The 19,870-nt window shown below is 46.9% G+C and overlaps 1 protein-coding gene across 14 annotated transcripts in view; it reads left to right on the top strand.

The window, feature by feature from the left end:
- Window positions 1-19,870, top strand: part of JADE2 (jade family PHD finger 2) — a 1,261,323-nt gene that overhangs the window by 357,776 nt on the left and 883,677 nt on the right. The window lies entirely within an intron of this gene.

Below are 19,870 nucleotides of genomic sequence, written 5' to 3'. Positions count from 1 at the left end.
GTAATAGATGGCTAGAAAAGCTGAGTTAGTAAGAGAAGAAAATTAAACGGTGAAAATAAAAAAAAATAACCTAAAACTATTTTTGTGCTGTCACCTATGTAACGATAATCTAAATTTTTTTTCCCCCATAACATATTTATTAAGCCGAAGCAAAGTAAAATACATATATACAGAGAAAAAGCAACATAAAGAAGTAGTAGTAATATTAACCATTAAAGTTATTATCTTAGACCCAATGATAGACACAATGAAGTATTAAATAAATGTATCAAAAGTACAATGCATAATAGCAGCAAGTGGGACACAGAGCGGCTTACCATTATCAGTATTTAAGAATAAAATGACATCGTAAGTGAGATTACCTAAAATGTTTTAAGTGTGCCTACTTGTTAAATACTGGTCTGCAGTCACATACATAAAACTAACATATCTCTGATAACCCTGGGAATGCTTAGGATATTATATTGATGATTCTAACTAATTGCATTCAAATAAGATTGGCTGCATGGCTCCATAGTAGCCTTATCCATTATGTTTCTGCAATTATGGCAATGAACACATTGCTCATTTTTGTGTGCACCCCTATGTGTGCGGGCAAAACGCAGCACGAATCATTACCTAATCATCATACATGCAAGTGTGTGTTGCAGAAGGATCATGCAGTTATTAGCACTGTGCATCTTACGTAGCTGCGCATACGCATCTTTGAGCAATTCCAAGATGTACCCACCTCATACACATCTCAGCTTGCAGTTGCATGGGAGCAATTGGTCGCTAGTTGGACATTTGCAGGGGATCGGTATGAAATACCTACAATCAAAATCCCGACTGTCAAAATCCCAACAAGGTCAAAATCCCGACATGGAAAAAACAGGATTTTAATACCTACCGGTAAATCCTTTTCTCCTAGTCCGTAGAGGACGCTGGGGTCCACTTCAGTACCATGGGGTATAGACGGTTCCGTAGGAGCCATAGGCACTTTAAGACTTTTCAAGGGTGTGAACTGGCTCCTCCCTCTATGCCCCTCCTCCAGACCTCAGCATAGGAACTGTGTCCAGGGAGATGGACATTTCGAGGAAATGATTTACTTTTAAATTAATGGTGAGATCCATACCAGCTCACACCTCAACCATGCCGCACAACATGGCAGTCAACACAACACATGCCAATGGGCATGAACAATTTTTTTTTTTTTACAGCAACATGCTGAAAATAACCATAACACAACACTTGTGTAACTACAAACTAATAACTGCAGGTAAAGTACGCACTGGGTCGGGCGCCCAGCATCCTCTACGGACTAGGAGAGAAGGATTTAGCGGTAGGTATTAAAATCCTGTTTTCTCATACGTCCTAGAGGATGTTGGGGTCCACTTCAGTACCATGGGGTTATACCAAAGCTCCAGTACGGGCAGGAGAGTGCGGATGACCCTGCAGCACCAATTGACCAAACTTGAGGTCCTCATCGGCCAAGGTGTCAAACTTGTAAAACTTTGCAAACGTGTTTGCCCCTGACCAAGTAGTTGCTCGACTAAGTTGTAACGCCGAGACCCCCCCGGGCAGCCACCCAGGATGAGCCCACCTTTCTAGTAGAATGGGCATTTACCGACTTTGGTATCGGCAATCCTGCCATGGAATGAGCGTGCTGAATCATCCCTCTGATCCTGCACGCAATGGTCTGCTTAGAAGCAGGACACCCAATCTTGTTGGGAGCATACAGGACAAACAGAGCCTCAGTTTTCCGTATCCTAGCTGTTCTTGTGACATAAATCTTCAAAGCTCTAACAACATCAATAGACTTTGACGCAGAGAAGGTGACAGTGGCCACTGGTACCACAATAGGCTGGTTTATATGGAAAGACGAAACCATCTTCGGAAGATATTGTTGGCGAGTTCTCAACTCCGCCCTATTTTCATGGAAGATCAAGTAAGGACTCTTGTGAGACAGGGCCCCAACTCAGACACCCGCCTTGTGGATGCCAAGGCTAAGAGCATCACCACTTTCCAAGTGAGAAACTTAAATTCTGTCTCCTGCAGAGGTTCAAACCAATCTGATTGAAGGAACTGCAACACCACATTATGGTCCCATGGTGCCACCGGAGGCACAAATGGAGGTTGGATGTGCAGCACCCCTTTCACGAACGTCTGAACTCCTGGAAAGGAGGCCATTTGTTTTTGAAAGAAAACTGACAAGGCCAAAATCTGATCCTTGATTGAACCCAATCTTAGGCCCGCATCCACACCTGCCTGCAGAAAATGGAGAAAACGTCCCAACTGAAACTCTTCCGTAGGAGCCATTCTTGGATTCACACCAAGACACATATTTTCTCCAAATACCGTGGTAATGTTTAGACTTTACTAATTTCCTGGCCTGAACAAGAGTGGTAATGACTTCCTTGGGAATCCTCTTTCGGGCTAGGATCCGGCACTCAACAGCCATGCCATCAAATGTAGCCGCGGTAAGTCTTGATACACGCACGGCCCCTGCTGCAGCAGGTCCTCGCAAGGATCTTCCAAAAACAACTCCTGAAGATCTGGATACCAAGCCCTCCTTGGCCAGTCTGGGGCAGTGAGTATTTCTCGAACCCTTGTTCTTCTTCTTATTTTGAGAACTTTTGGTATTAGTGGAAGAGGAGGGAAAACGTATACTGACCGAAACACCCACTGGGTCACCAGTGCATGCACTGCTACTACTTGAGGGTCTATCGACCTGGAACAATATCTCTGAAGCTTCTTGTTGAGACGAGATGCCATCATGTCTACTTGAGGAACTCCCCAAAGACTTGTCACCTCTGCGAAGACTTCTTGGTGGAAGCCCCACTCTCCTGGATGGAGATCGTGTCTGCTGAGGAAGTCTGCTTCCCAGTTGTCCACTCCTGGAATGAAAGTTGCAGACAAAGCTTTTGTATGTCTTTCTGCCCAGAGGAGAATCCTTGTCACCTCTGCCATTGGCGCTCTGCTTTTCATTCCGCCTTGCCTGTTTATGTACGCGACTGCTGTTACATTGTCCGACTGGATCTGCACGGGATCTTGAAGATGTACCGCTTGTAGAAGGCCGTTGTAAATGGCCCTCAATTCCAGAACGTTTATGTGAAGGCAGGCTTCCTGACTTGACCATTTTCCTTGGAAGCTTTTCCCCTGTGTGACAGCTCCCCTGCCTCGGAGACTTGCATCCGTGGTTACTAGGACCCAGTCCTGAATCCCGAACCTGCGTCCCTCTAATAGGTGAGAACTGTGCAGCACCACAGGAGCGAAATCCTGGCTTTGGAGGACAGGATTATCCTCTGGTGCATGCGTATGTGGAATCCGGACCACTTGTCCAACAGATCCCACTAGAATACTCTGGCATGGAATCTGCCAAACTGTATGGCCTCGTAGGCCGCTACCATCTTTCTCAACAACCGAATGCATTGATGTATCGACACTCTCGTCGGTTTCAAAACTTGTTTGACCATTTTCTGGATCTCCAGAGTTTCTACTGGAAGAAATACCCTCTGAACTTCTGTGTCCAGTATCATCCCCAGAAAAGACAATCTTGTTGTCGGTTCCAACTGCGACTTTGGAAAATTCAAACTCCAACCGTGTTGTTGGAGCACTGACAGCGGGAGTGCAATGTTCTGCACCAACCGTTCCTTGGATCTCGCTTTTATCAGGAGATCGTTCAGGTAAGCAATTATATTGACTCCTTGTTGTCGAAGGAGGACCATCATCTCTGCCATCACCTTGGTGAACACCCTCGGTGCCGTGTAGAGTCCGAACGGCAACGTCTGGAACTGGTAATGGCAATCCTGTATTGCGAAGCTCAGATAAGCCTGATGTGGAGGATATAGGGAAACATGTAAGTAGGCATCTTTTATGTCTACCGACACCATGACATCTCCTTCCTCCAGACTGGAAATCACTGCCCTCAGAGATTCCATCTTGAACTTGAACCTTTTCAGGTAAAAATTCAGAGATTTCAGGTTTAGAATTGGTCTGACCGAGCCGTCCGGCTTCGGAACTACGAAGAGGCTTGAATAAAAACCTCCTCCCTGCTGTGACAAGGGTACCAGGACAATGACTTGATCCTGACATAATTTCTGAATTGCAGCCTTTACTACTTCTCTGTCTGGAAGAGAAGCTGGCAAGGTCGATTTGAAAAATCGGCATGGGGGGACGTCTTGAAACTCCAGGTTGTATCCATGGGACACTATTTGCAAAACACATGGGTCCAGGCCAGATTGAGCCCAGATCTGACTGAAAAGTTTCAGATGTACTCCTACCCGAGCAGACTCCCGCAAGGGAGCCCCAGCGTCATGCTGCAGATTTGGCAGAAGCAGGGGTGGACTTCTGCTCCTGCAATCCTGGAGACGCTGCAGCCTTTTTTCCTCTTCCTCTCCCTCTACCTGCAAAGAAGGGGGAACCTTTGGCCTTTTTGTATTTGTTGGGCCGAAAGGACTGCATCTGGGAGTGATGTGTCTTTTTCGCCGGTGCAGGAATATAAGGCAAGAATGTCGACTTATCTGCGGTAGCCGCAGAGACCAACGCATCCAGCCCATCTCCAAAAAAGGCTTCACCTTTATACGGGAGAGCCTCCATATTTCTTTTGGAATCTGTGTCAGCATTCCACTGGTGAATCCACAACGCCCTCCGAGCCGACACCGCCATGGTAGCGGCTTTTGAACCTAAAAGCCCAATATCCTTCATGGCTTCTAGCATGTATGCAGCAGCGTCTTTGATATTACCTAACTTTAGGAGAATATCGTCTCTATCTATCATGTCAATTTCAAATGATAAGTTATCTGACCATTTTTCGATAGCACTACTCACCCACGCCAAGCAATGGTGGGCCTGAGTAGCGTTCCATTGGCCACATAAATAGATTTGAACTTAGTCTCCAACTTGTGGTCTGCCGGCTCCTTTAGTGAAGCCGTCCCAGGTGCAGGGAGACTCACCTTTTTTGTTAACCGTGACAGGGCACTTTCTAAAACTGGGGGTGACTCCCACCTTTTCCTGTCTTCTGCCGGGAAAGGATAAGCAACCTGAATCCTTTTGGGAATCTGAAATTTCTTTTCAGGGTTTACCCAAATTCCCTCAAAGAGAGTATTTAGCTCGTGAGAAGGAGGGAAAGTTACATTCATTTTCTTTTCTTTATAAAAATAAGCCTTCTCCTTAGGTACAGGATGGGCTTCCGTAACTTCCAAAACCTCCCTTATAGCAACAATCATCTATTGAATGCTTTTTGCCAAATTAGGATCTATTCCCCTGGAATCACTTGTCGACACAGGAATCAGAGTCCGTGTCGGTATCAGTTTGTACTATTTGTCCCACACTAAACCCACACACTCCGGTCACTGTAGGGTGCAGGGCGCAGGGGGGGGGGGGGGGTGCCCTGGGCAGCAATTGGGAACCTCATGGCAAAAAGCAGCATATATACAGTTGGGCACTGTATATATGCATGAGCCCCCGCCATTATTTTACACACAAAACGCGGGACATTAGCCCGCCGCTGAGGGGGTGGGGCTTCTTCCTCAGCACTCTCCTGCGCCATTTTCTCTCCGCAGCTCCGCTGAGAGGAAGCTCCACAGGCTCTCCCCTGCAGAATCACGGTAGAAAGAGGGTGAAAAGAGAGGGGGGGGCACATAAATTTGGCGCAAAAACTGATATACAGGAGCTACTGGGTTAACACTAAGTTACTGTGTCATTCCTGGGTCATATATAGCGCTGGGGTGTGTGCTGGCATACTCTCTCTCTGTCTCTCCAAAATGCCTTGTGGGGGAACTGTCTTCAAATAGAGCATCCCCTGTGTGTGTGTTGTGTCGGTACGCTTGTGTCGGCATGTTTGACGAGGAAGGCTATGTGGAAACAGAGCGGGTACAAATGAATGTGGGGTCGCCGCCGACACCCGATTGGATGGATATGTGGAAGGTTTTAAATGATAATGTTAATTCCTTGCATAAAAGGTTGGATAAAGCTGAAGCCTTGTGACAGTCAGGGTCTCAACCCATGCCTGATCCTACAGCGCAGAGGCCGTCAGGGTCTCAGAAGCGCCCACTATCCCAAATTGTTGACACAGATATCGACACGGATACTGACTCAAGTGTCGATGGCGATGATGCAAAGTTGCAGCCTAAAATGGCTAAAGCCATCCGCTACATGATTATAGCAATGAAAGATGTGTTACACATCACAGAGGAAACCCCAGTCCCTGACAAGAGGGTTTTTATGTATGGGGAAAAAAGGCAAGAGGTGACCTTTCCCCCTTCACATGAGTTAAATGAGTTATGTGAAAAGGCTTGGGAATCTCCAGATAGGAAACTGCAGATTTCCAAACGGATGCTTATGGCGTATCCTTTCCCGCCAATGGACAGGTTACGCTGGGAATCCGCCCCTAGGGTAGACAAAGCTTTAACACGCTTATCCAAGAGGGTAGCCCTGCTGTCACAGGATACGGCCACCCTAAAAGATGCTGAAGATAGAAAGCAGGAGGGTATCCTGAAATCCATTTATACACATTCAGGTACCCTGCTAAGGCCGGCAATTGCGTCGGCCTGGATGTGTAGTGCTGTAGCAGCATGGACAGATACCTTATCGGAGGAACTTGATACCTTGGACAAGGATACTATAATACTGACCCTGGGGCATATAAAAGACGCTGTCCTATATATGAGAGATGCCGAAAGAGACATTAGCCTACTGGGCTCTAGAAGAAATGCTATGTCGATTTCTGCCAGAAGGGTCCTTTGGACTCGGCAATGGACAGGCGATGCCGACTCAAAAAAGCACATGGAGGTTTTACCTTATAAGGGTGAGGAATTGTTTGGGGACGGTCTCTCGGACCTGGTCTCCACAGCTACGGCTGGAAAGTCAAATTTTTTGCCATATATTCCCTCACAACCTAAGAAAGCACCATATTTATTACCAAATGCAGTCCTTTCGCTCACAGAAGAGCAAGAAAGTCAGAGGTGCGTCCTTTCTTGCCAGAGGCAGGGGTAGAGGAAAGAAGCTGCACAATACAGCTAGTTCCCAGGAACAGAAGTCCTCCCTGGCTTCCACTAAATCCACCGCATGACGCTGGTGCTCCACAGGCGGAGGCAGGCCCGGTGGGGGCGCGTCTCCGAAATTTCAGCCACAAGTGGGTTCACTCACAGTTGGATCCCTGGGCTATAGAGATTGTGTCTCAGGGATACAAGCTGGAATTCGAAGTGATGCCCCCTCACCGTTACCTCAAATCGGCCCTGCCAACTTCCCCCATAGAGAGTGAAATAGTGTTAGCTGCAATTCACAAATTATATCTCCAGCAGGTGGTGGTAAAGGTTCCCCTCCTTCAACAGGGAAGGGGTTACTATTCGGCAATGTTTGTGGTACCGAAACCGGACGGTTCGGTCAGACCCATATTAAATTTAAAATCCCTGAATATATACCTGAAAAGGTTCAAGTTCAAGATGAATCGCTCAGAGCGGTCATCGCAAGCCTGGAGGAGGGGGATTTTATGGTGAGTCTGGACATAAAGGATGCTTACCTTCATGTCCCCATTTATCCACCTCACCAGGAGTACCTCAGATTTGTGGTACAGGATTGTCATTACCAATTCCAGACGTTGCCGTTTGGTCTGTCCACGGCACCGAGAATATTTACCAAGGTAATGGCAGAAATGATGGTGCTCCTGCGAAAGCAAGGAGTCACAATTATCCCATACTTGGACGATCTCCTCATAAAGTCGAGGTCCAGAGAGCAGTTGCTGATCAGTGTAGCACGCTCTCGGGAAGTGTTACAACGGCTCGGCTGGATTCTGAATATTCCAAAGTCGCAGCTGATTCCTACGACGCGTCTGCCCTTCCTGGGCATGATTCTGGACACAGACCAGAAGAAGGTTTTTCTCCCGACGGAGAAGGCGCAGGAACTCATGACACTGGTCAGAGACCTCTTAATACCAAAACAGGTGTCGGTGCATAACTGCACGAGAGTCCTGGGAAAGATGGTGGCGTCATACCAGGCCATTCCCTTTGGCAGGTTCCATGCGAGGACCTTTCAATGGGATCTGTTGGACAAGTGGTCCGGATCGCATCTACAGATGCATCGGCTGATCACCCTATCCCCCAGGGCCAGGTGTCTCTTCTGTGGTGGCTGCAGAGTGCTCACCTTCTCGAGGGCCGCAGATTCGGCATTCAGGACTGGGTCCTGGTGACCACGGATGCAAGCCTCCGAGGGTGTGGGGCAGTCACACAGGGAAGAAATTTCCAGGGTCTGTGGTCAAGTCAGGAGACTTGCCTTCACATCATCATCCTGGAACTAAGGGCCATATACAACGCCCTAAGTCAAGCGGAGACCTTGCTTTGCGACCAATCGATGCTGATTCAATCAGACAACATCACCGCAGTGGCTCATGTAAACCGCCAAGGCAGCACAAGGAGCAGGGTGGCGATGGCGGAAGTCACCAGAATTTTTCGATGGGTGGAGAATCACGTACGAGCACTGTCAGCAGTGTTCATTCCGGGAGTGGACAACTGGGAAGCAGACTTCCTCAGCAGGCACGACCTCCACCCGGGAGAGTGGGGACTTCATCAGGAAGTCTTCACGCAGATTGCAAGGCGATGGGAACTGCCACAGGTGGACATGATGGCGTCCCACCTCAACAAAAAGCTACAGAGGTATTGCGCCAGGTCAAGAGACCCTCAGGCGATAGCTGTAGACGCACTGGTGACACCGTGGGTGTTCCAGTCGGTTTATGTGTTTCCTCCTCTTCCTCTCATACCCAAGGTGCTGAGAATTATAAGAAAAAGAGGAGTGAGAACAATACTCATTGTTCCGGATTGGCCAAGAAGGACTTGGTATCCAGAGCTACAAGAAATGCTCACAGAGGACCCATGGCCTCTGCCTCTAAGGCAGGATCTGTTGCAGCAGGGGCCCTGTCTGTTCCAAGACTTACCACGGCTGCGTTTGAAGGCATGGCGGTTGAATGCCGGATCTTAGCAGAAAAAGGCATTCCGGATGAGGTTATTCCTATGCTAAGAAAGGCTAGGAAGGACGTGACGGCTAAACATTATCACCGTATATGGCGAAAATATGTTGCTTGGTGCGAGGCCAGGAATGCCCCTACAGAGGAATTCCAGCTGGGCCGTTTCCTTCACTTCCTACAGTCGGGAGTGACTTTGGGCCTTAAATTGGGGTCCATTAAGGTCCAGATTTCGGCCCTATCCATTTTCTTTCAAAAAGAACTGGCTTCTCTTCCTGAAGTTCAGACGTTTGTAAAGGGAGTGCTGCATATTCAGCCCACGTTTGTGCCTCCAGTGTCACCTTGGGATCTTAACGTGGTGTTGAGTTTCCTGAAATCACACTGGTTTGAGCCACTTAAAATCGTGGAGTTAAAATATCTCACGTGGAAGGTGGTCATGCTATTAGCCTTGGCTTCGGCTAGGCGTGTGTCAGAATTGGCGGCTTTGTCACATAAAAGCCCCTATCTGGTTTTCCATATGGACAGGGCAGAGTTGCGGACTCGTCCACAATTTCTGCCAAAAGTGGTGTCATTTTTTCATATGAACCAACCTATTGTGGTGCCTGTAGCTACTCGTGACTTGGAGGATTCCGAGTTACTAGATGTGGTCAGGGCTTTGAAGGTTTATGTAGCCAGAACGGCTAGAGTCAGGAAAACGGAGTCGCTGTTTATCCTGTATGCATCCAACAAGCTGGGTGCTCCTGCTTCAAAGCAAACTATTGCTCGCTGGATCTGTAACACGATCCAGCAGGCTCATTCTGCGGCAGGGTTGCCGCTTCCAAAATCAGTAAAAGCCCATTCCACTAGGAAGGTGGGCTCTTCTTGGGCGGCTGCCCGAGGGGTCTCGGCATTACAGCTTTGCCGAGCAGCTACTTGGTCAGGTTCAAACACCTTTGCAAAGTTCTACAAGTTTGATACCCTGGCTGAGGAGGACCTTGTGTTTGCTCATTCGGTGCTGCAGATTCATCCGCACTCTCCCGCCCGTTTGGGAGCTTTTTTATAATCCCCATGGTCCTTACGGAGTCCCCATCATCCACTAGGACGTTAGAGAAAATAAGATTTTACTTACCGGTAAATCTATTTCTCGTAGTCCGTAGTGGATGCTGGGCGCCCGTCCCAAGTGCGGACTTCTTCTGCAATACTTGTATATAGTTATTTCTTAAGTAAGGGTTATGTTATGGTTGCATCAGGGTTATCTGATGCTCTGTTGTTGTTCATGCTGTTAACTGGGTAAGTTTATCACGAGTTATACGGTGCGGCTGGTATGAGTCTTCCTGGATTCCAAAATCCTTTCCTTGTACTGTCAGCTCTTCCGGGCACAGTTTCCTTAACTGAGGTCTGGAGGAGGGACATAGAGGGAGGAGCCAGTGCACACCAGTATTCCTAATTCTTTCTTAATGTGCCCCGTCTCCTGCGGATCCCGTCTATTCCCCATGGTCCTTACGGAGTCCCCAGCATCCACTACGGATTACGAGAAATAGATTTACCGGTAAGTAAAATCTTATTTTTTCATTGGGTTGTTGGGATTTTGACCGTTGGTCAATTGCTGTCGGGATTTTGACCATCGGGATTTTGATTGTCGGTAAATTGACTGTATCCTATTTGCACACAGGCTAAATTTTGCTATGCGTGTAGTTGGAATTACTTCTGAGCTGCGTGCTTGTAGAGGTCTGTCAGATCTCAAACTGATCTCTTGCAGCAGGTACAGTATATGGCTGTTACAAGTGTGCAAAGATAAGTATGACAGACTCTATTTGAACAAGTATATGATAGTGGCGAGTAGTGTTTTGGGCACAACTCCAAATGATACTAATGGAACCTCATGGCTAATTACATTTGCTTTTATTTCTTTCTAGAATATTTGTCTTTACTAACCAGATTGGAATCTGCCAATCTGCTTTACCACATAAAGTAAAATAACATACACTGCAGACAACGGAACAGTGTTCAAATTGTCACAGAAAATGTTACAAAAACATTTTACACCCTTTTTATTTATTTTTTATCAAGTAATTGCTTTTCAACAAAATATTGTTTCACTGTGTTATGTATATAGTAGAGATGAGCGGGTTCGGTTCCTCGGAATCCGAACCCGCCCGAACTTCAGCTTTTTTTACACGGATCCGAGCGACTCGGATCTTCCCGCCTTGCTCGGTTAACCCGAGCGCGCCCGAACGTCATCATGACGCTGTCGGATTCTCGCGAGGCTCGGATTCTATCGCAAGACTCGGATTCTATATAAGGAGCCGCGCGTCGCCGCCATTTTACACGTGCATTGAGATTGATAGTGAGAGGACGTGGCTGGCGTCCTCTCCGTTTAGAGAAGAAATAGATAGGAGAGTGAGAGTGAGACAGTGACACTTCATTTACTGGAGCTTAGGAGGAGTACTCAGACAGAGAGTGCAGAATTTTGCTGATAGTATTAGTTAGTTATACTAGTGACTGACCAGTGACCACCAGTGCAGTTTTATATTATTTAATATAATCCGTTCTCTGCCTGAAAAAACGATACACAGTGACTCAGTCACATACCATATCTGTGCTCAGCCCAGTGTGCTGCTGCATCATCTATGTATAATATCTGACTGTGCTCACACAGCTTAATTGTGGGGGAGACTGGGGAGCAGTTAGGTTATAGCAGGAGCCAGGAGTACATATTAAAATTAAACAGTGCACACTTTTTTTCTGCAGGAGTGCCACTGCCAGTGTGACTGACCAGTGACCTGACCACCAGTATATAGTATACTATATTGTATTGTGAATGTCTGCCTGTAAAAGTTAAACACACGTCGTGTGACTTGTGTGGTGTTTTTTTATTCTATAAAATAAAAAACATATTCTGCTGACAGACAGTGTCCAGCAGGTCCGTCATTATATAATATATACCTGTCCGGCTGCAGTAGTGATATATATATATTTTTTATATCATTATTTATCCAGTCGCAGCAGACACAGTACGGTAGTTCACGGCTGTAGCTACCTCTGTGTCGGCACTCGGCAGTCCATCCATAATTGTATACCACCTACCCGTGTTTTTTTTTTTCTTTCTTCTTTATACATACTACATCTCATTATCATCCAGTCTATATTAGCAGCAGACACAGTACAGTACGGTAGTCCACGGCTGTAGCTACCTCTGTGTCGGCACTCGGCAGTCCGTCCATAATTGTATACCACCTACCCGTGGTTTTTTTTTTCTTTCTTCTTTATACATACTACATCTCATTATCAACCAGTCTATATTAGCAGCAGACACAGTACGGTAGTCCACGGCTGTAGCTACCTCTGTGTCGGCACTCGGCAGTCCATCCATAATTGTATACCACCTACCCGTGGTTTTTTTTTCTTTCTTCTTTATACATACTACATCTCATTATCATCCAGTCTATATTAGCAGCAGACACAGTACAGTACGGTAGTCCACGGCTGTAGCTACCTCTGTGTCGGCACTCGGCAGTCCATCCATAATTGTATACCACCTACCCGTGGTTTTTTTTTCTTTCTTCTTTATACATACATACTACATCTCTTTATCAACCAGTCTATATTAGCAGCAGACACAGTACGGTAGTCCACGGCTGTAGCTACCTCTGTGTCGGCACTCGGCAGTCCATCCATAATTGTATACCACCTACCCGTGGTTTTTTTTTCTTTCTTCTTTATACATACATACTACATCTCTTTATCAACCAGTCTATATTAGCAGCAGACACAGTACGGTAGTCCACGGCTGTAGCTACCTCTGTGTCGGCACTCGGCAGTCCGTCCATAATTGTATACCACCTACCCGTGGTTTTTTTTTCTTTCTTCTTTATACATACATACTACATCTCTTTATCAACCAGTCTATATTAGCAGCAGACACAGTACGGTAGTCCACGGCTGTAGCTACCTCTGTGTCGGCACTCGGCAGTCCATCCATAATTGTATACCACCTACCCGTGGTTGTTTTTTTCTTTCTTCTTTATACATACTACATCTCATTATCATCCAGTCTATATTAGCAGCAGACACAGTACAGTACGGTAGTCCACGGCTGTAGCTACCTCTGTGTCGGCACTCGGCAGTCCATCCATAATTGTATACCACCTACCCGTGGTTTTTTTTTCTTTCTTCTTTATACATACATACTACATCTCTTTATCAACCAGTCTATATTAGCAGCAGACACAGTACAGTAGTCCACGGCTGTAGCTACCTCTGTGTCGGCACTCGGCAGTCCGTCCATAATTGTATACCACCTACCCGTGGTTTTTTTTTCTTTCTTCTTTATACATACATACTACATCTCTTTATCAACCAGTCTATATTAGCAGCAGACACAGTACGGTAGTCCACGGCTGTAGCTACCTCTGTGTCTGCACTCGGCAGTCCATCCATAATTGTATACCACCTATCCGTGGTTTTTCTTTTCTTTCTTCTTTATACATACTACATCTCATTATCATCCAGTCTATATTAGCAGCAGACACAGTACAGTACGGTAGTCCACGGCTGTAGCTACCTCTGTGTCGGCACTCGGCAGTCCATCCATAATTGTATACTAGTATCCATCCATCTCCATTGTTTACCTGAGGTGCCTTTTAGTTGTGCCTATTAAAATATGGAGAACAAAAATGTTGAGGTTCCAAAATTAGGGAAAGATCAAGATCCACTTCCACCTCGTGCTGAAGCTGCTGCCACTAGTCATGGCCGAGACGATGAAATGCCAGCAACGTCGTCTGCCAAGGCCGATGCCCAATGGCATAGTACAGAGCATGTCAAATCCAAAACACCAAATATCAGTAAAAAAAGGACTCCAAAACCTAAAATAAAATTGTCGGAGGAGAAGCGTAAACTTGCCAATATGCCATTTACCACACGGAGTGGCAAGGAACGGCTGAGGCCCTGGCCTATGTTCATGGCTAGTGGTTCAGCTTCACATGAGGATGGAGGCACTCAGCCTCTCGCTAGAAAAATGAAAAGACTCAAGCTGGCAAAAGCAGTAGCACCGCAAAGAACTGTGCGTTCTTCGAAATCCCAAATCCACAAGGAGAGTCCAATTGTGTCGGTTGCGATGCCTGACCTTCCCAACACTGGACGTGAAGAGCATGCGCCTTCCACCATTTGCACGCCCCCTGCAAGTGCTGGAAGGAGCACCCGCAGTCCAGTTCCTGATAGTCAGATTGAAGATGTCAGTGTTGAAGTACACCAGGATGAGGAGGATATGGGTGTTGCTGGCGCTGGGGAGGAAATTGACCAGGAGGATTCTGATGGTGAGGTGGTTTGTTTAAGTCAGGCACCCGGGGAGACACCTGTTGTCCGTGGGAGGAATATGGCCGTTGACATGCCTGGTGAAAATACCAAAAAAATCAGCTCTTCGGTGTGGAAGTATTTCACCAGAAATGCGGACAACATTTGTCAAGCCGTGTGTTCCCTTTGTCAAGCTGTTATAAGTAGGGGTAAGGACGTTAACTACCTCGGAACATCCTTCCTTATACGTCACCTGCAGCGCATTCATAATAAGTCAGTGACAAGTTCAAAAACTTTGGCCGACAGCGGAAGCAGTCCACTGACCAGTAAATCCCTTCCTCTTGTAACCAAGCTCACGCAAACCACCCCACCAACTCCCTCAGTGTCAATTTCCTCCTTCCCCAGGAATGCCAATAGTCCTGCAGGCCATGTCACTGGCAATTCTGACGAGTCCTCTCCTGCCTGGGATTCCTCCGATGCATCCTTGCGTGTAACGCCTACTGCTGCTGGCGCTGCTGTTGTTGCTGCTGGGAGTCGATGGTCATCCCAGAGGGGAAGTCGTAAGCCCACTTGTACTACTTCCAGTAAGCAATTGACTGTCCAACAGTCCTTTGCGAGGAAGATGAAATATCACAGCAGTCATCCTGCTGCAAAGCGGATAACTGAGGCCTTGACAACTATGTTGGTGTTAGACGTGCGTCCGGTATCCGCCGTTAGTTCACAGGGAACTAGACAATTTATTGAGGCAGTGTGCCCCCGTTACCAAATACCATCTAGGTTCCACTTCTCTAGGCAGGCGATACCGAGAATGTACACGGACGTCAGAAAAAGACTCACCAGTGTCCTAAAAAATGCAGTTGTACCCAATGTCCACTTAACCACGGACATGTGGACAAGTGGAGCAGGGCAGGGTCAGGACTATATGACTGTGACAGCCCACTGGGTAGATGTATGGACTCCCGCCGCAAGAACAGCAGGGCGGCACCAGTAGCAGCATCTCGCAAACGCCAACTCTTTCCTAGGCAGGCTACGCTTTGTATCACCGCTTTCCAGAATACGCACACAGCTGAAAACCTCTTACGGCAACTGAGGAAGATCATCGCGGAATGGCTTACCCCAATTGGACTCTCCTGTGGATTTGTGGCATCGGACAACGCCAGCAATATTGTGTGTGCATTAAATATGGGCAAATTCCAGCACGTCCCATGTTTTGCACATACCTTGAATTTGGTGGTGCAGAATTTTTTAAAAAACGACAGGGGCGTGCAAGAGATGCTGTCGGTGGCCAGAAGAATTGCGGGACATTTTCGGCGTACAGGCACCACGTACAGAAGACTGGAGCACCACCAAAAACTACTGAACCTGCCCTGCCATCATCTGAAGCAAGAAGTGGTAACGAGGTGGAATTCAACCCTCTATATGCTTCAGAGGTTGGAGGAGCAGCAAAAGGCCATTCAAGCCTATACAATTGAGCACGATATAGGAGGTGGAATGCACCTGTCTCAAGTGCAGTGGAGAATGATTTCAACGTTGTGCAAGGTTCTGTTGCCCTTTGAACTTGCCACACGTGAAGTCAGTTCAGACACTGCCAGCCTGAGTCAGGTCATTCCCCTCATCAGGCTTTTGCAGAAGAAGCTGGAGACATTGAAGGAGGAGCTAACACGGAGCGATTCCGCTAGGCATGTGGGACTTGTGGATGGAGCCCTTAATTCGCTTAACAAGGATTCACGGGTGGTCAATCTGTTGAAATCAGAGCACTACATTTTGGCCACCGTGCTCGATCCTAGATTTAAAACCTACCTTGGATCTCTCTTTCCGGCAGACACAAGTCTGCTGGGGTTGAAAGACCTGCTGGTGAGAAAATTGTCAAGTCAAGCGGAACGCGACCTGTCAACATCTCCTCCTTCACATTCTCCCGCAACTGGGGGTGCGAGGAAAAGGCTCAGAATTCCGAGCCCACCCGCTGGCGGTGATGCAGGGCAGTCTGGAGCGACTGCTGATGCTGACATCTGGTCCGGACTGAAGGACCTGACAACGATTACGGACATGTCGTCTACTGTCACTGCATATGATTCTCTCAACATTGAAAGAATGGTGGAGGATTATATGAGTGACCGCATCCAAGTAGGCACGTCACACAGTCCGTACTTATACTGGCAGGAAAAAGAGGCAATTTGGAGGCCCTTGCACAAACTGGCTTTATTCTACCTAAGTTGCCCTCCCACAAGTGTGTACTCCGAAAGAGTGTTTAGTGCCGCCGCTCACCTTGTCAGCAATCGGCGTACGAGGTTACATCCAGAAAATGTGGAGAAGATGATGTTCATTAAAATGAATTATAATCAATTCCTCCGCGGAGACATTGACCAGCAGCAATTGCCTCCACAAAGTACACAGGGAGCTGAGATGGTGGATTCCAGTGGGGACGAATTGATAATCTGTGAGGAGGGGGATGTACACGGTGATATATCGGAGGATGATGATGAGGTGGACATCTTGCCTCTGTAGAGCCAGTTTGTGCAAGGAGAGATTAATTGCTTCTTTTTTGGGGGGGGGTCCAAACCAACCCGTCATATCAGTCACAGTCGTGTGGCAGACCCTGTCACTGAAATGATGGGTTGGTTAAAGTGTGCATGTCCTGTTTATACAACATAAGGGTGGGTGGGAGGGCCCAAGGACAATTCCATCTTGCACCTCTTTTTTCTTTTATTTTTCTTTGCGTCATGTGCTGTTTGGGGAGGGTTTTTTGGAAGGGCCATCCTGCGTGACACTGCAGTGCCACTCCTAGATGGGCCCGGTGTTTGTGTCGGCCACTAGGGTCGCTTATCTTACTCACACAGTCAGCTACCTCATTGCGCCTCTTTTTTTCTTTGCGTCATGTGCTGTTTGGGGAGGGTTTTTTGGAAGGGACATCCTGCGTGACACTGCAGTGCCACTCCTAGATGGGCCCGGTGTTTGTGTCGGCCACTAGGGTCGCTTATCTTACTCACACAGTCAGCTACCTCATTGCGCCTCTTTTTTTCTTTGCGTCATGTGCTGTTTGGGGAGGGTTTTTTGGAAGGGACATCCTGCGTGACACTGCAGTGCCACTCCTAGATGGGCCCGGTGTTTGTGTCGGCCACTAGGGTCGCTTATCTTACTCACACAGTCAGCTACCTCATTGCGCCTCTTTTTTTCTTTGCGTCATGTGCTGTTTGGGGAGGGTTTTTTGGAAGGGACATCCTGCGTGACACTGCAGTGCCACTCCTAGATGGGCCCGGTGTTTGTGTCGGCCACTAGGGTCGCTTATCTTACTCACACAGCGACCTCGGTGCAAATTTTAGGACTAAAAATAATATTGTGAGGTGTGAGGTATTCAGAATAGACTGAAAATGAGTGTAAATTATGGTTTTTGAGGTTAATAATACTTTGGGATCAAAATGACCCCCAAATTCTATGATTTAAGCTGTTTTTTAGGGTTTTTTGAAAAAAACACCCGAATCCAAAACACACCCGAATCCGACAAAAAAAATTCGGTGAGGTTTTGCCAAAACGCGGTCGAACCCAAAACACGGCCGCGGAACCGAACACAAAACCAAAACACAAAACCCAAAAAATTTCCGGCGCTCATCTCTAGTATATAGAATAACTGTAAAACATAAACTGTAATCTGTAACTGTTTTAGTCCTGGCAAAGGAGAGAAAAAATCGTAATAACAGCTAGGTGTCAAATACATACACTTGTCAGCGGTACTTCGGGTAATGTACAAAGGACTTAAGACTGTATAAATGTTGGTTCAATGTTTCAGCGCCTTTAAATGGCGTGGAGCATCTGCTTACTTATTAGAAACCATGGGTCAGTCTGAGACTCCGGAAATTGTGCATCACTGACTCTCACTGAGATATGGGGCGAGAGAAGACTGGCATTGGTTTGATGGATCTACTCCTGTGTCAGCTACTTTGTACTTTCATTAGCACATTGATCTATCTGTTGAACTCTTTCGAAGCTAATCATTTCATTGTGTGGATATTGATTGACTTAATCATTTGACAGTTGTTAATAGAGTGTAAACTGGTATAACCTTGTGACTGTTACAGCCTATTTCTGCATGCTTTTCTTATTTAACAGCAACATATTTAACATCCACCTTCATTAGAGAGACATCAGCCATTGCTTTGTTGATGCAAGTTTTTCTGTGACTCTTTCCTTACTGGTTTACATCAAATATTTCCACTTTTATTTGTGAGTAAATAATTTTCAAGTCAGGCAGCCATAGTGGAACTCCTTCATGCTAATCATTTGCGTACCTCCCAACATTATCCAAGTGCAAATAGTGGCTGGACGACGACGACGACACATATGTAGCCATATTATGGATACAAAGCTACACTACCAGCATGATTTAGTCATGCACCCCAGCCCCCTCCGTACACAAACTCCCCAACCCTGTTACCGAACAGCAATTCAAATTTCTCTAGAAAAACAACATTATTTTTTGCTGCACATATTGGAGGCATCTCTGTCAGTGCTGCCGCACTGCAATACCTCCAAATCCCCTACCCCCCATAAAGAGGGACAAGCACTCCAATCGCATATTTCCCAACTTTCACGATTTTGGTGGGAGAGTGCAGTTTTTACGTGCTGTGTCCCACAGCGGGAAGGGGGGAGTTGGGAGGCCCCTATCACTTGCTGTTCAGCGTCTGTTCACTGGGAGAGAGGGACTGGAGACATGGCTAGCAGCTCACAGAGTGCTGGGCATGCCCCCCCCCCCCCCCACCTACCCAGTGATGAAATCTGGGTCGTGGCTCGCAATCATGGTACTTCCATTGAAGCCACGCCCCCTAGATGTGAGGCCACCCCCCCTAATTTCACTCACACACCTTTGGCACATGCAGCTGTCTGTCTCCCACCCTGACCAAAGTTGCAGGATATGCATCGTGGGACAAGTTCTCTGAAGTCTGTATTCTTAGGAGATACGTGTTTGCAACCAAAACTTTATTTATTCAATTGTTGATACTTTAGAAAGAATAATGCCAATATGACAAAAGTTACCTTGTAGTCAGGTGCATTAGTTCAAATTCCTTTAGTCACCATTATTCCTTAGCCAATCTGTTACTGACACATGTAAAATTGAAGATACAGGTTGAGTCTCCCACATACATAATGCTTGGGACCAGAAGTATTTTGGGTATTGGAATTTTCCATATTTTGGAATAATTGCATACCAAAATGAGATATCTTAGGGATAGGATCCAAGTCTGCACATTGAATGCATTTATGTTTCAAATACATCTTATACACATAGGGGGATATCCAATTACCCGTGGTACATTAACATGGGTAATGATATCGCCCGGGGCTATCCTATTGGCCCCAATAAGCCGTCAGGAGCTGCGGCTTATTGGGGTTTCTGTTGCTGCATCGCGTGCCAGCTACCAGTGCAGCGCTGACCTCCGGCTCCCCGGTCACATGTGACTGCTGCTGGGGTCAATGGAAAAGGGGCGCTGCGACGCTGCTCCGGCTTCCCCGCCGGAGATCTCGTGTTGACTCCCGGGCAGCGGCACCCTTACTACAGTCCCAGCAGAGGGCACTTCTCCTCCGGTTCTGTGTGTTCAGCGACAGTAATCAATTAAGTTAATTGACAGCAGCTGGTATCTCTTCCGTAGCTGACTTCCCCACTAGTCACTA

The sequence above is a fragment of the Pseudophryne corroboree genome, chromosome 6 (genome assembly GCF_028390025.1).
Source record: "Pseudophryne corroboree isolate aPseCor3 chromosome 6, aPseCor3.hap2, whole genome shotgun sequence".
Classification (NCBI taxonomy): Eukaryota; Metazoa; Chordata; class Amphibia; order Anura; family Myobatrachidae; genus Pseudophryne; species Pseudophryne corroboree.
This window is presented reverse-complemented; position numbering and strand designations above follow the sequence as displayed.